A 12,503-nucleotide genomic window follows, 5' to 3' on the forward strand; every position below is an offset into this window, starting at 1 on the left:
TATTATCCCACTTAATGTGCAAGTGAAAAAGAGAAGTCCAAAGTTTATTCTACTTAGTATAAGAATTTTTACATTAAATATATAGTGATTCATTTCTCAAAATGCTACCAGTAACTTGATCCCAATTCTAGGAGGATATCCTAAGAAGTCTGAAACACCAGTCAGAAAGAATATACGCACCCCTATGTTCATAGCAGCACTATTTACAATTGCTAAGATCTGGAAACACCCTAAGTGTCCATTGATAGATGAGTGGATAAAAAAGCTGTTGTACATATACACAGTGGAGTACTATGCAGCTATAAGAAAGAAAGATCTCTTATCCTTTGAGATGACATGGAGGAACCTGGAGAGTATTATGCTAAGCGAATTATGCCACTCAGAGAAAGACAAATACCACATGATCTCACTTATTTGTGGAATATAATGAGCAAAATAAGGTGATGAACAAAATAGACCCAGAGACATAGAAGTAGGGTTCAGACTGACAAACTTCAGAGGAGGGTGCGGGGAGGAGGGAAGAGATAAACTAAAAAACTTATGCATATAAGCATAACCAATGGACACAGACAACAATGCTGGGGAAGTGGGAGGCGGACAGCGGAAGGGTGTCGATGGGAGGAAAAGGAGAAATATTTGTAACAAAAATAAATTTAAAAAAATAAGTAAAATGCAAAAAGAAAGAAGTTGACTAGAAAATCTGAAATGTAACTAAGCAGCTACGCTGTAACTCAGTGTGTGCCATTGAATTGTTCAGGGCTAGGGCACATTTCAGTGTGACAGAGAACCACATTTTTTGTGTTAGAAAGGCAGCAACAGTTCAAGCATTTTAAGTGAAGGTAGTTAAAATTTAACGATAACGTAATCTCTTACAATCTACATACAATGTATAATGCTTACATGGAGTGAAACCGGTTGTTTTACATACACACAGAGAACTAAAAAAAAAAAAAAAAAATCAAAAGCAAGCAAAGCAATCATTCCAGCTCTGGCCGGTTTGGCTCAGTGGTTAGAGTGTCGGCCTGCGGACTAGAGAGTCACGGGTTCAATTCTGGTCAAGGGCATGTACCTCTGTTGCGGTTCATCCCCGGCCCTGGTTGGGGATGTGTGGGAGGCGACCAGTGGATGTGTCTCACATTGATGTTTCTCCCTCTCTCCTTTTCTCTCCCTCCCTCCCACTCTACCTGAAGGTAAATGGAAAAAAATCCTCAAGTGAGGATTAAAAAAAAAAAAAGCAATCATTCTAAATGTACTACAGTAACAGAGTAAAAATGCAAATATGCCATATACCATAGAACTAAAGTAATACGAACACCACTACTTGATTTCTAGGGTAAAGGTGACTGGTTCTAACACCAAGCTCAGCCTGCATCAGTCATTCTGATCATAACGACTTGTAAAAGATCGAGTTTCTAGGAGAGACACGATTCCATCAAAGTCAGTACATCTTCTCAAAGTGTCACATCTGGGAAACCAAGACAAGGCTACAAGCTGTCTGCGTCTGAGCAGTCTCAGATCAGCTCAGATTCGCTGCCATGGTGTCAGACCGCAGGGTCCTCGGGCAGCATTTGCTCTGGCTCCGGGGAGCCTTCCCGTGTGGGATGCAAGGTTAAGTTGCCCCAGAAGTCAACTGGGGTTCCACCAAGTTTCTTTTTTTCTTTTAACTTATGTTCATTGTTGAATGTGTTACAGATGTCCCGCTTTTTCCTCCTCTTAACCCTCTCCTCTCCAGCCCCACCCCCCTCTGCCTTCCCCACACTGTTGTCTGTGTCTATGGGTTATGTATACATGCATATAAGTTCTTTGGTTTCTCCCTCCCCGCCCCCTTCCACTTTCCCTCTGAGGTTCCTCAGTCTAACAACCAGTTTGTTCTTCTTTTTTTAAATTTATCTTTATTGTTGAATGTATTACAGATGTTCCTCATTTCTCCCCTATTGACCCCTTTCTCCTCACTCCCACCCCCCTCCTGCCTTTCCCCACACTGTTGTCTGTGTCCATTGGTTATGCATATATGCATATAAGTTCTTTTGTTTCTCCCTTCCCACCACCACCCCTTCCCTTTGAGGTTTGTCAGTCTAACAACCAATTTGTACTTCTATATCCTTTCACCCATTCCCCCAACCCTCCTCCCATCTGGCAACCAACAAAATGTTCTCTGTATCTGTGCAAATGCTTCTGTTCTGCCTGTTCATTTTTGTTTGTAGATTCAAGTGTTGATAGATATGTATTTATTGCCATTTTATTGTTCATATTTTTTTTATCTTCTTCTTCAAGAAGACCCATCAACATTTCATATAATGCTGGTTTGGTGGTGATGAACTCCTTTAGCTTTTTCTTATCTGGGAAACTCTTCATATGGCCATCGATTCTAAATGATAGCTCTGCAGGATAGAGTAATCTTGGTTGTAGGTCCTTGATTTTCATCACTCCGAATATTTCTTGCCACTCCCTGCTGGCCTGCAAAGTTTCTTTTGAGAAATCGGCTGACAGCCTTATGGGAACTCCCTTGTAGGTAACTAACTGCTTTTCTCTTGCTGCTTTTAAGATTCTCTCTTTGTCTTGAACTTTTTGCATTTTGATGATGATGTGTCTTGGTGTGGGCCTCCTGGGGTTCATCTTGTTTGGGACTCTCTGTGCTTCCTGGACTCATATGTCTGTTTCATTCACCAAGTTAGGGAAGTTTTCTGCCATTATTGTTTCAAATAGGTTTTTTGTTTGTTTGTGTGTTTGTTTTATTTTTTATTGATTAATTTTTGTTACAGATGTTTCTCCTTTCCCCCCCACTGATTCCCCCCTCCCCCTTGTTTCAAATAGGTTTTTGATTTCTTGTTCTCTCTCTTCTCCTTCTGGCACCCCCAAGATGCAAGTGTTGGTAGGTTTGAAGTTGTCCCAGAGGCTCCTTACACTATCTTCATTTTTTTTTATTCTTTTTTCTTTTTGCTGTTTTGATTGGGTGTTTTTTGCTTCCTTCTATTCCAAATTGATGGTTTGCTTCTTGGCTTTATCTACTCTACTATTGAATCTGTGTAAATTATACTTTATTTCAGTTAGTGCCTCCTTTAATTTCTGACTGTGCATCCTTCATTTCTTTTTTTAAATATTTTTTCTTTATTGATTTTAGAGACAGAGGAAGGGAGGGGGAGACAGAGATAGAAATGTCGATGAGAGAGGACATCGATTGGCCACCTCCTGCATGCCCCCCACTGGGCCAGGAATCGAACTGGTGACTTCTTGCTGCATGGGTTGATGCTCAACCACTGTGCCACACCGGCTGGGCTGTGCATCCTTCATTTCTGACTGCTCCTTTTTTATGCTTTTGAGGTTCTCACTAACTTCACTGAGCATCCTTATTATCAGTGTTTTGAACTCTGCACCTGTTAGGTTGCTTATCTCCATTTCGCTTAGTTCTTTTCCTGGAGTTTTGTTCTGTTCTTTCATTTGGAACCTGTTTCTTTGTATCCTTATTTTGGCTGCCTCCCTGTCTTTGTTTCTATGTATTACTTACCAAGAGGTATGGGGCTCGCTGAGACCAGATGCTGCTTGTTTGAAAAAAATTTAGGAAAACCTGAAGTAGGATCCAAGACAGGCCAATCCTATGGCAAAGCAACTGGCAACAGCTTGGGTGGGCCTGAAAGTTGGGTGGGGCGGGGCCTCAGGGAATCACCAGGGCGGGGCAAATAGTGTGAACCAAGTTGCTGGAGTCCCAGATTTGGTGGCTGTCTGCCGCCCCAGGGAAGGGCTCACCAAAGGAACAAAGGCCTCTGATAGCAAGTCTGTCCAAGAAAAAGCTGCCTCTCCAGCCCTTGCTCCAATGCCAAACAACTCAGTTCTTCCCCATATGTCTCTGGTGCCTTTCAAGCTGCCTCCCGCACTCTGGAGCTTGGAGGGTGCGAATCCGAGTAAGTCCGTGCGCGGGCCCTTTAAGAGGAGCTGCCTGGGGCTCCAGCTGCCTCAGCCTCCCTGAGCCTCAGTTCCCGCTGGTTTTTCCAGCCAGAAGTTATGGGGATTCGCTTCCTGGGCGGGGCGCCTGGTGTAGGAGGACCTTCCCAACCGAGGTGTCCTCCTGATTTTTATCCGAACACGTGGGTGTGGGACCAGCCCGTCCCCTCTGCCCTCCTACCAGTCTCCATGCAGCTGCTGCTTTAATTCCGTAGTTGTAGGACTTCCATTCAGCTCGATGTCAGGCGGTTTTGAAGGATGGTTGTTCTGTAGTTTAGTTGTCATTTTGATGTGGTTGTGGGAGGAGGTGACACCGAGGTTACCTCCCTGCTATCTTGACCAGAAGTTCCTCCACCAAGTTTCTGTGGCGTCATGAGTTTTAAACCTCAGCCACGGTGCGGTCCGTGAGGCTTCTCATGATGCGTGGTGCCGTTCACCTACTGATATGTCCGAAGATGAAAGCAGGCGCCATGTGATCGTGACCACAGCCCCAGAGGTTGAGTCTGCACCTTGCGAGTCCTCCGGTGACATTCTGCCCGTTCATCTCACAGAGGTTCTGTTCCGCGAGAAGACCGTTTCTGGCTGCAGAATTATCTTTTACTAGGGATGTTGCTTTTCCGTTTTTCAAGACTACTGTCCTTCTGCACAGCAATTGTGTGTTCAAAGGGCCAGTGATCTTCACTCCAGAAGCCTGTCTGAGCACCTTGAGTGCTGTGACAGACTCCAGCCTGCACAGTGTCCCCGCTGGTCCGCAGTCCTTGGTCCCCGAACCTCAGACCAACCAGTGAGGCTGGAGAATTGGCCTGGACTAATCAGGTAAATGTATCATTATCTGCTGGTGTAAGCCTGAGCCCAGGTTGTCCATCTTGATCCCTACACAAAAGGACTTCACAAATCCCTTCCTTAATTTTTGCTCATAAATTCCAACATCGTTACCAGTTACAGGAGCTGCCACGTAGTTCCTACTGGGAGGTCTTGCTACCAGTGGCCCCTGAGTTGGTGCCCGGGGACCATGACCGTATTTACATGTGTTTCTTCTTTGTTTATTTATTTTCAATTGATTGATTTTAGAGAGAGGAAGGGAAAGGGAAGGAGAGAGAGGGAAAGAGAAACATTTGTTTGCGTTCCACTTTTTTTTTTTTTTTTTTTAGTCCTCACCCGAGGATATTTTTTCCATTTTTTTGTACAGATAGAGTGGGAGGGAGGGAGAGGAAGGGAGAGAGAGAGAGAAACATCGACGTGAAGGGACACATCGAGTGGCCGCCACCCGCACGACCAACCAAGGCCGGGGACAAACTGCAACCAAAGTACGTGCCCTTAGCGGGAACCAAACCCTGGTCTCTCCGGACCGCAGGCTGACGCTCTAACCTCTGAGCCAAACTGGCCAGGGCGCGTTCCACTTTTTTATGCGTTTGCCCTGACTGGGGATCATACCCCTAACTTTGGCATATTGGGATAACTCCCTAACCAACTGAACTACCCAGCCAGGGCCTATTTCTTCTTCATTTAAACTCGGCCCATGTACTGAAACAACTCCAGGTCCAGTTTAGGGTAGAGATTTCCATCTTGAGAGATGGGAGCAGGTGCTTCAGACAACATTGCTGGGTTGGCAGGTTTGCAGAAAAGGCACTAGGAGCCCGAATCACGAGTCTGCCTTCAGGCCTTCAAGAGATGGGCACAGAGACGTTTTTGCAGGGTTTTTATAGGCTGCAGGGACTCGCCCGCTGCTGTCCTCACCTCTGGTCACTGTCAGGAAGGATTTTACCTCTGAAGGGCCTGGAGGGTCTGGAAGGGTTTGTGTGATGGGCCACGCAGGAAGCGGAGACCAGCCTGGGAGCACACACACCATCATGAAAGCACGTGGCCTTGGGATGGAGCTGGGAGCTGGACGAGGTAGGTGGAGGCCGGGGCTTCAAGCGCTTTGTGTACACTGAGCCCTTTGGATTTAAAGACCGGTAAAGATTTCAAGGCAGCCTGATGAGTTTCTCTCGATCCGAAGTGGCACTGGGTCTGGTGCAGAAATAGGGGGGCCTGCTCCAGGACAGTGGGACGAAGAGGAGAGGGGGTTTCTGAGACAACGTTGAATCGAGGTATAACTAGAACAGATGGCACAGGCCTGTGGGCGTTACCGAACAGCCCAACGGTGCCATGGTGGTCAGCTGCTCCCCCAGGCTTCCTTGACAGAGCCCTGGGTCGGCTCCTGTATCATCAGGTTAAAGGGGAAAAGTGACCTTTGCAAGTTCAAGGAAAACCTACAATCCTCTCAGTTGGTCGTTGCCTCCTCGTCCTCCCAGGTCCCAGACTGTGCAGGTTATTGGGATGGGAACAGTGTCCTCTGGTTTTCCTGTCTAGGCTTGCCCTGGTCACCCTCCCTCTGGCTGGGCCTTTGTTATCCTGACAACAAGCTAGGGGACCTGACGAACTCCTGGACCTGGGGCAGGGCTCGGCTGCCCCCACAGAGCACTGGCCCATTTTCCCAGCGTGAGCAGCTCTGGGGTTCGCCCCCAGCACCATCCTCCAGGCGCTGACCTTCCGGAGCCACCCAAGAGGTGATTCCTGAAGCTTGTTTCTGTTCGAAGTTCGAGCAGCCGATGCCCAGCTAGCAGCTGCTGGCGTCCAGTACTGGCCACTGGGGAAGGGCCTGAAACCGGCTGTGAGTCCCGATGCGACGCGACAGAAGCTGCCCACTGCTTCCATCCTACACCCTCGCTTCTGCCTCACCCCACAGGTGGACTTGGTCAGGTTGGCCAGGGCAGCCCTTGGCAGAGTGGGGAACAGGCACCAGTCACGTAACTGACCTGGACTTTCCGAAGCATAGCCCCTTGGCCTTAGCTTTACTCTGAGCTTCTTCCTGTTGCTTCTGGACGGTCGCCTGCCCTCCCCTCTGTCCACCTGCAGCGTGGGAGCCCTGGGCTCTGACTCCGGGCAGCTGCCTGGCTCAGCCTGCAGAACACCCTTGCCCGCTGTTTTCTGTTCCCACAGGCGTCAGCTCCTCTGCTTGATCACTTTCCACTTGGGAGGAATCTGACATGTTTTCCTGTTAAGTCGGCAGAACTATTCTGAACCAGGGTTTCTTCAAACACAAATATTTATTGAGTACCTGGGACATTCGTGACCCGGTGGCATTGGCCCTGGACTCGGCCAATAAATATTTGTTCTGATTTCGTTCCCCGGAGACCCAGCCTGAACTTCCTAACAGTTGTGAGAATTTGGACAAATCCCACTGAGATGCTCTGAGAGCCTCACCTGAAAGCTGCCCGAGTGACAACGCGGGACTCAGTGTGATGAGCTTTCTGTCACCTCGACGAGAGTGTCACACGCCCTGGCCTGCTGGAACCCGGGAGGGGGCCCACGTGTGGGCCGGATGTTTTGCCCAATTTCCGTGGAAGAGTTCAGCTCAGTTACTCAGTAACCACAGCAGGGCCCGCTGTGCTGTTTGTTCCCGCCAAGGTCTTAGCTGGAGTCCAGAGAAAGGGACGGGCAGGGGGGCAGGGCAGGGCCACCGAGTTGCCTGCTGAGAGGGGCCGGGCGAGGGGAGGGGGGTATTTTATTACTGGCCTTGAAGGAAGTATTTAAAAAGGGGAAGGAGGGGTGATTGAATGCTCCTTCCCTGTCCCTGGCTCCCCACACGGGCCCCCAACACAGCACAGCAGAGGTTCCTCTGAACTTCCAGCCCTTTCCGCTCAGAACTGAGACAAGGGGCGCCTCTCCGAAGTGGGGGCCCTCCTCCTCAGCGGGCAGGAACCTGAGAGAAGTTCTCGGGCTTCTCCGCTTCCAGAAATGGTGGCCGTCTCCGTGACGGGCGTGACGTAAACACGCACAGTCACCAAAGCACCTCGCAGGGCCCGAGGCGGCGTGTCTGGGTGGAGACGGCGGACAGACGGGCCGGTCGGCCTGCCCCGCACACTCCTTCTCTGTCCCTTTCCTCTGTCCTCGTCGAGCCAGACGGGGGACAGACGAGGTCCGGCTGGTGGGGACGGTGCGTCCGGAGCACACGCCTTCCAGCCCCGTGTGGGCAACCAGAGGAGAGGCGGTGTCTGGTCCGTTGCTGGGCCCTGGACGTGGAGGGCGTGGTGGACGGTGACATGTCGCCCACCCGGCCCACAGCGAAGTCACCCGACGTTTTCTCCACAGCCGTCCCCGGGAGCCCCAGACCCGTGAGTCAGGCGAGGGTTTGAATCTCAGCCTTGTGCGTTGGGGCGAGTTCTTAACGTGTGGACAGCAGTTTTGTCCTGTCTGCTGGGCTTACGGCTTCCCGACCAGAGGGTTATATAAGCGGACGCCTGTCAGGCGCCTCGCAAGGATCCTGATCTATGGTACGTGAGGTTTTATAAAAAACGTGTGTGTCTGTGTCTGTGTGCCTGTAAACTAGCTCATTTATTGTCTGTTTCACTCACTGGAACACGTGGTACAAAGGGCAGACAATGTTGAGTTCACCATTCTATTCCCGGCGTCTGGAACAGTCCTCGGCACAGAGGTGTTCCTTAATGGCCTGATCAATTAGTCAGATTCGGTCCAACAGCACTTGGGTTGTCGGTCCATCTCCCTTTGCCCCACGCACCTCAGAAGCTGCTCGTGGAGGCTGGAAGGGAGGGTCACACGCCAGCGTTTCCGTGGTGTTGGACAGCGCCAGCTGGCTTCTGCGCAGGCGGGCCGCGGCAAGTCTTCCAGCACCGTCTAATGAGGGTCTTCTGGGAGGACAGTCATTTAGCAGCCACAGTTGATGATGAATAAATACTTCATGTTCCAAGTCCTGAGGTCATCTAGCCTGAACATGGGAGACAGCTTGGAGGGCTGTGGGGGCCTTTTGGGAACCGCATATGTAATTTGCAGCAACATCCCACGGCCCAGAACTTAATCCTGTGGCCCCACCTAACTGTAGGGGAGGCTGGAAATAGAATTTAGCTGTGTTCCCTGGAGGAACTGTAACAACAGACTGATAGATGATCTTTAATCCTTAAAAATCCCTGAGAGATCAGTACTCTGTCCCCATCAAGAGATTTAAAAACTCAGACCCTGCCCTGGCCGGTTTGGCTCAGCTGTTAGAGTGTCGGCCTGCGGTCCAGAGAGACCCAGGTTCGGTTCCCGCTAAGGGCATGTACCTCAGTTGCAGTTTGTCCCCGGCCCTGGTCGGTCGTGCGGGTGGCAGCCACTTGATGTGTCCCTTCACATCGATGTTTCTCTCTCTCTCTCTGTTCCTCTCTCTTCCTCCCACTCTACCTGAACAGAAAATGGAAAAATGTCCTCGGGTGAGGATAAAAAACAAAAACAAACAAACAAAAAAACCTCAGACCCTGAGAGAGGTTGAGCCACATGACCAAGATCAGACAGCTAATGATTACGTGGCAAATCCTGGGCTTCCTCTGGGGGGCCTGGGATTCTCCCATCGTTTGCTGTGTTAGAAATTCCAGACAGTATCCATCATTTAGATGAGGCTGACTTTCTCGTGATTTTATCTGTGCTTACACCTCAGTTAAGAGTGGCTATAGGCCTTGGACTTGAATATTTGTAATACATTTGCTAACATACTGTGAGTTTTTTTTTTTAGAGTTTGGTCCTGTTCGCTCTAAGTGTCATCTTCGATCTTACCAACCAGTATTTCAAAATATAACAAAAAATCGGGAGGAGGGTGTCTAGGCGGGAAAAAGCAGAAACATCTGTAACAAAAATAAATTAATAAAAATTGCAAAAAAATAAACGAGTTTTGTTGCCCTAACCAGTTTGGCTCAGCGGTTTGAGTGTTGGCCCGCACGCTGAAGCTACAGCTTCGGTCTCGGGTTTGATTCCCAGTCAAGGGCAGGGCACGTACTTGGGTTGCAGGTTTGACCCCTGGCCCTGGTCGGGGTCATGCGGGCGGCAACCAACTAACGTGTCTCTCACATCGATGTTTCTCTCTCTCTCCCCACACCTCTCCTTTCCACTCTCTCTAAAAATCAGTGGGGAAAATATCCTCGGGTGAGGATTTACAACAACAAAAGAAGAGTTTTGTTATTTTTATTATTAAAAAGTACTGCATTCAATAATAAAGATAATGAAACAATTATTATGTATTATTTTATAGAATTGTGATAACTGGGTTCTTTTCGATATAAATGTGTATGCAGAGGAGATGTTTAAAATGGTGTCTCTCACTATCACCATCACACTCAAAGGCGTAAAGAATTCGACCTCAGCGAATGTACCGATGGGACCTTCCACAGCTACTAGGCGCTCCGCCGGCCGGCACCCCTCGGCACCTCTGCTCACCGCGGACTGACCGACTGACCGTCCCTCGGAGCTGCCCAGGACTCCCCTCCCCACAAGCCGCTAGACCTTTTGGAACAGGGAATGCAGCGACATGTTCAAAAATAGAAAAGGAAACAGGAAGGGTCCCGGCGATGTCTGATCCCACCCCGTCTGCCCCCCTCAGCGCACCATCCCCACTCTGCGGCAGAGGGGTGACATGGGCTCACACGGCTAGGCAGCGTGCTTTCTCCTGCTCAGTTGCCCCAGAGACCTTTCCCATCAGCATCCGCACGCTCGTGATGGGCACCTTCTCCAGCGTGCCGTGTACCTCGGTGCGCCCAGCTGGTCTCCTAGCTGCTGCTACAAATCAGGTTGCAGTTGGTAATCTCCTTCATGCCACACAGGTAGCTCTGAAGTGGGTCGTCCGGCTCAAAGGGTAAATTCGTTTGTAATGTTGGTATTGCCAAATGTCCCTTCAGAGGGTGGCACAGCAGTCTCCATTCCCGTCAGGGAGGCCTTTGCTGCCACCCTTTCTGGAACGGTGACCTCTCCACCTGCCCCCATCACGTTCTACTTCTTGGCCCTGTTGTATTTTTCTCCGTGGCCTTTATCAGTACCTGGCTGACAGGGTATATATTTATTTTGTATATACTGATTCTTTTTTTTTAAATGGTTTTTTAAATTGATTTCAGAGAGAGGAGGGGAGAGGGAGAGAGAGATAGAAACATTGATGAGATAGAACATCAATCAGCTGCCTCCTGCACTCCCCATACTGGGGATGGAGCCCACAACCCAGGCGTGTGCCCTGATTGGGGACCTGTGACCTCCTGGTCACAGGGGACAACACTCAACCAAGCCAGGCCTGGCTATACTGATTCTTTTTTTAAAAATCTTCACCGAGGATATTTTTCTGTTTATCTTAAGATAGAGCAGGAGGGAGAGAGAGAAACATCGATGAGAGAGACACATTGACTGGTTGCCTCCTGCACGACCCCAACCGGGGCTGAGGATGAACTGCAACCAAGGTACGTGCTCTTGGTCGGAATCGAACCTGGGACTCTTTGGTCTGAGGGCTGACACTCTAACCGCTGAGCCAGACCTGCCAGGGCCATACTGATTCTTTGTGATTGCTGCTTGTCTTCCCAGAATGAGACCCAGCCCTGAGGACAGAGCCCACTGGCACGGGTGACACTCTGTGTTTACTGGACATAAGTGGTTGAACAGGAAGCTTTTCATTGTCTTTAACCTGAAGTGACAAGAAGCCCCTGAGTGACTGCTCACACTGTACATGGGAGACCTTGAGGTGTCCAGGGTCAGCCAGGAACTTGGCTACAGCTTCCCGGCTGACTTCCTGCCTGACGCCTACAGAACGCGCTCCAGTTCCCGTGACTGCACCAAGGAGTCTGCAGTCACACCGAAGGTGCACACCTATCTCGTGAGCTCTGTTGCAGCAATCCTGGGGACACCATTTAGGAAGAGAAAAGTATAAACGGGCCCTTTGTCGCCATTGGTTTGAATTTATTTAGTTTTCCCAATAACTAAAATAAGTAAAAGTAACAAAACATGCCAACTGTCATCTGGTTTGTTTGCTTTTTCGAGTGCTTCAGCCGTGGTTGGTGTTTCCGTCCGCGTGACACTCTGTCTCCCGCGCCCCAGCAGCATTGTGTTCGGTCCCTTCCAACTACTCAGCCACCCGAGGAATGTCCTTGGAGCGCACCCCGGGCCCTGCGCTGGCCCCCTCCTGTCACTTCAGGGCTGAGTGGAAGGGTCCATCTCTGGACCACAGGTGTAACCACCGTGCGTCCTGGTCTGGGTCACCGATGTGTGGGTTTAGAAGCCTGAAGGTAGCACCTTGTTCCAGAATATTCCTCTTCTCCCTGCTCCGATGACAAACCGTGGACTCTCCCCTCCTCTCTTCCCTAAAGAAGCCCTGAAAGACACAGCGTCACACTGAGCAGGCAGGAGGTTAGAAGCTTCTGGACATTCCACTCGGTGGTTACGGTCACCCGTATTCCACCTCCCGGTTCGGTTCCCGGGCAGAACCCTGCAGACGAAGCTGTCCTCAGCCAGGCGCTGGCTGACCAGTTCAGACTGGGGCCTCCTTTCCGGGCCTGCGGGGATGAAGACGGGAGCGAGTGGGCTGGGGAAGGTGGGCCTCGCTTTCCCTGGACTGGAATGAACTTTAAAACTTCTGTGCTGATCAAACACCGTGCCCCACACTTTGCTTAACCCCGGCCGCTGGTCGTCAGCCTTTGACCTCAGTCCTCCTCGCCGACCAGCCCTCCCCCACCCGAGCTCTGGAACCTCAAACTTAGAGGGCAGACAGTTCCCAGAGGGAC

General features: G+C 50.1%; 1 pseudogene; it reads right to left on the reverse strand.

Moving 5' to 3' along the window:
• Nucleotides 1–4,318: 4,318 nt before the first annotated feature.
• LOC118637005 lies at nucleotides 4,319–5,788 on the reverse strand (annotated as a pseudogene).
• Between the last annotated feature and the right edge of the window lie 6,715 nt (nucleotides 5,789–12,503).

Source organism: Molossus molossus, unplaced genomic scaffold, assembly GCF_014108415.1.
Source record: "Molossus molossus isolate mMolMol1 unplaced genomic scaffold, mMolMol1.p scaffold_m16_p_20, whole genome shotgun sequence".
Lineage (NCBI taxonomy): Eukaryota > Metazoa > Chordata > Mammalia > Chiroptera > Molossidae > Molossus > Molossus molossus.